Source organism: Aegilops tauschii, chromosome 4 (assembly GCF_002575655.3).
Source record: "Aegilops tauschii subsp. strangulata cultivar AL8/78 chromosome 4, Aet v6.0, whole genome shotgun sequence".
Taxonomy (NCBI): domain Eukaryota; kingdom Viridiplantae; phylum Streptophyta; class Magnoliopsida; order Poales; family Poaceae; genus Aegilops; species Aegilops tauschii.
Genome location: NC_053038.3, coordinates 328,941,348 through 328,946,177, shown reverse-complemented (window position 1 = coordinate 328,946,177; position 4,830 = coordinate 328,941,348).

The following is a 4,830-nucleotide window of genomic DNA, read 5'->3' as shown; positions in this document are numbered from 1 at the left end:
GTAGGAAAAGACCATTGCTCGTCCCCGACCGCCACTCATAAGGAGGACAATCAAAGAACACCTCATGTTTCAAATTTGTTACACAACGTTTACCATACGTGCATGCTACGGGACTTGCAAACTTCAACACAAGTATTTCTCAAATTCACAACTACTCAACTAGCACAACTTTAATATCACTACCTCCATGTCTCAAAACAATCATCAAGCATCAAACTTCTCTTAGTATTCAACACACTCATAAGAAAGTTTTTACTAATCTTGAATACCTAGCATATTAGGATTATTTAAGCAAATTACCATGCTATTTAAGACTCTCAAAATAATCTAAGTGAAGCATGAGAGATCAATAGTTTCTATAAAACAAATCCACCACCGTGCTCTAAAAGATATAAGTGAAGTACTAGAGCAAAAACTATATAACTCAAAAGATATAAGTGAAGCACATAGAGTATTCTAATAATTTCCGAATCATGTGTGTCTCTCTCAAAAGGTGTGTACAGCAAGGATGATTGTGGTAAAATAGAAGCAAAGACTCAAATCATACAAGACGCTCCAAGCAAAACACATATCATGTGGTGAATAAAAATATAGCTTCAAGTAAAGTTACCGATGGAAGTAGACGAAAGAGGGGATGCCTTCCGGGGCATCCCCAAGCTTTGGCTTTTTTATGTCCTTAGATTATCTTGGGGGTGCCATGGGCATCCCCAAGCTTAGGCTCTTGCCACTCCTTGTTCCATAATCCATCAAATCATTTACCCAAAACTTGAAAACTTCACAACACAAAACTCAGCAGAAAATCTCGTGAGCTCCGTTAGCGAAAGAAAACAAAAGACCACTTCAAGGTACTGTAATGAACTCATTCTTTATTTATATTGGTGTTAAATCTAATGTATTCCAACTTATATATGGTTTATAAAATCTTTTACTAGCCATAGATTCATCAAAATGAGCAAACAACACACGAAAAAACAGAATCTGTCAAAAACAGAACAGTATGTAGTAATCTGGAACTCCAAAAAATCAGCCAAAATAGGAAGACCTGGACAATTTGTTTATTGATCATCAGCAATTGGAATCAATATTTTATCACGTTCTGGTGATTTTTAACAATTATTTTCGTGAACAGAAAGTTTCTGGAAATTACAGCAAGATCAAATAACTATCATCCAAGAAGATCCTATAGGTTTAACTTGGCACAAACACTAATTAAAACATAAAAACACATCTAACCAGAGGCTAGATCAAATATTTATTCCTAAACAGAAGCAAAAAGCAAAAAAAAACTAAAATTAAAATTGGGTTGCCTCCCAACAAGCGCTATCGTTTAACGCCCCTAGCTAGGCATAAAAGCAAGGATAGATCTAGGTATTGCCATCTTTGGTTTTCAACTTTTTAGCGGAATCAAGCTCGAATCCAGGAGGTTCTTTACGTTTCCCTTCATATTCTGAAATTTTTAAATCTAAAGAATCCAACCGCTTATTGCAAAGAGTAATTAACATATTCATGCGGTGAATATTTCCGCTAACGTTCTTAAGAGGTTAAAGAGACTTTTGTAAAATCTTAGTTACTTCGCAAATTTTTTCAAAAACTTGTGTCTCTTCTTGGGTATGATGAGGCCCCTTTTGTTGAGGTAGTGTTCCCACTATAACTTCTATAACTTCATGCGCAATATGGGGATCAATTTCAATAAAATTGCCTTTAGCAACGCAATCCAAGAGTTGTCTATGGGACATATTTAATCCAACATAAAAATTGCGAAGCAAAATTCTCAGGTTCACTTCAAAGGTACAATTACGGTAAGACTCCATTATTCTCAACCAGGCATCTTTTAAGTTTTCTCCTTGTCTTTGTTTCAAGTGAAAGACTTCAAACTCAGGGGACAGTGGAGTTGATAAGGGACTAGCCATGACGACAAACAAACGAAAAAGAGGCGAACGAAAAAGAGAGGGCGAATAAAACGGCAAGGGTGAAGTGGGGGAGAGGAAAACGAGAGGCAAATGGCAAATAATGTAATGCGGGAGATAAGGGTTTGTGATGGGTACTTGGTATGTTGACTTTTGCGTAGACCTCCCCGGCAACGGCACCAGAAATCCTTCTTGCTACCTCTTGAGCACTGCGTTGGTTTTCCCTTGAAGAGGAAAGGCTGATGCAGCAAAGTAGCGTAAGTATTTCCCTCAGTTTTTGAGAACCAAGGTATCAATCCAGTAGGAGGCTACACGCGAGTCCCTCGCACCTACACAAACAAATAAATCCTCGCAACCAATGCGATAAGGGGTTGTCAATCCCTACACGGTCACTTACGAGAGTGAGATCTGATAGATATGATAAGATAATATTTTTGGTATTTTTATGATAAAGATGCAAAGTAAAATAAAAGCAACGGAAATAACTAAGTGTTGGAAGATTAATATGATGGAAGATAGACCCGGGGGCCATAGGTTTCACTAGTGGCTTCTCTCAAGAGCATAAGTATTTTACGGTGGGTGAACAAATTACTGTTGAGCAATTGACAGAATTGAGCATAGTTATGAGAATATCTAGGTATGATCATGTATATAGGCATCACGTCCGAGACAAGTAGACCGACTCCTGCCTGCATCTACTACTATTACTCCACACATCGACCGCTATCCAGCATGCATCAAGAGTATTAAGTTCATAAGAACAGAGTAACGCCTTAAGCAAGATGACATGATGTAGAGGGATAAATTCATGCAATATGATAAAGACCCCATCTTGTTATCCTCGATGGCAACAATACAATACGTGCCTTGCTGCCCCTACTGTCACTGGGAAAGGACACCACAAGATTGAACCCAAAGCTAGGCACTTCTCCCGTTGCAAGAAAGATCAATCTAGTAGGCCAAACCAAACTGATAATTCGAAGAGACTTGCAAAGATAACCAATCATACATAAAAGAATTAAGAAGATTCAAATATTGTTCATAGATAAACTTGATCATAAACCCACAATTCATCGGTCTCAACAAACACACCGCAAAAGAAGATTACATCAAATAGATCTCCACAAGAGAGGGGGAGAACATTGTATTGAGATCCAAAAAGAGAGAGGAAGCCATCTAGCTAATAACTATGGACCCGAAGGTCTGAGGTAAACTACTCACACTTCATCGGAGAGGCTATGGTGTTGATGTAGAAGCCCTCCGTGATCGATGCCCCCTCCGGCGGAGCTCCGGAACAGGCCCCAAGATGGGATCTCGTGGGTACAGAAGGTTGCGGCGGTGGAATTAGTTTTTTGGCTCCGTATCTGATCGTTTGGGGGTACGTAGGTATATATAGGAGGAAGGAGTACATCGGTGGAGCAACATGGGGCCCATGAGGGTGGAGGGCGCGCCTGGGGGGCAGGCGCGCCCCCCTACCTCGTGGCCTCCTATTTGATTTCTTGACGTAGGGTCCAAGTCCTCTGGATCATGTTCGTTCCGAAAATCACGTTCCCGAAGGTTTCATTCCGTTTGGACTCCGTTTGATATTCTTTTTCTGTGAAACTCTGAAATAGGCAAAAAAACAGCAATTCTGGGCTGGGCCTCCGGTTAATAGGTTAGTCCCAAAAATAATATAAAAGTGAATAATAAAGCACAATAACGTCCGAAACAGAAGATAATATAGCATGGAGCAATCAAAAATTGTAGATACGTTGGAGACGTATCATGTCTCAGCATTAGAAATAGAAACATCATTACTATTCTCAGAAAGTTTTTCTACCTCAGGTTCACTAGAAGAATGCAAAGTCCTATCATTTTTCTTTTCTTTTTCTTTTTGGATGGACTAGGTGCATCAATATTAATTGTCTCAGAATCTTGTTCAATTCTTTTAGGATGACCTTCGGGATATAGTGGCTCCTGAGTCATTCTACCCCCTCTGGTCATTACTCTAACAGCATGATCATTCATATTACTATTCATTTCATTAAGCAAATCATTTTGAGATTTAGCAATTTATTCTAACTGAGTTTGGACCATGGAAGCATGTTTTCCTAGACCTTTAACATCATTAGCAATTTTAAACATTAAGTCACTCAAGCGATCAATAATGTAGGCATTATGTTTCAAATGTTTCAAAACATACGCAATAAAATTTTCTTGCTTAACAATGTAGTTATCAAGTTCATCCAAGCATTGACTAGCAGATTTATTATAAGTGTAAGGGCATATTTATCCCTTAGTTGTTTTGGTGATTGATGACAATGCTTTTGCGGACTAATCGTGTGCGTTGAGTATTTCAGACATCTCATCACTACGCACAAGACGATTTGGTGCCCCTCGAAGACTATTGAAGACGGCGTTTCTCTACGTTTCTTTTCGGTGGATTTGAGTCATAGGAAAGCCGTACTATTAAGCGAGGGTCCGCTTTGGAAAGGTTTGGGTGGAATCATCACGCACACGTCTAGTCCATTTGCACCTCCTTTCCTCTGGCACCTTGGAGCATCCTCCGTCTTTTCTTGTCTATGCAATTTGTCGTGTTTGCTGAACTTGGGCATGCGGTAGTACTGCTCCTACGAGCGGTAGTACCGCAGGCCCTTGCGGTAGTACCGGCCCAAGGCGCGGTAGTACCTCAAGCGCCCATGGTAGTACCACTCCTTTAGAGCTGTAGTACCGTGGCCCCAGGCTGGGCGCTCCTGCGGCTGCATTAGTAGGGCCGGATGTAATTTTTTACATCCGCGCCCTACGCGGTAGTACCGCGCCCGGTGCGTGGTAGTACCGTGCGTTCTGGCCTGGCTCAGCAGCCGTGAGGTAGTACCGCTCCTGGCGTGCAGTACTACCGTGTCGGATTTTTGCATAGACTCCAACTCAGCGGAAGTTGCCACAG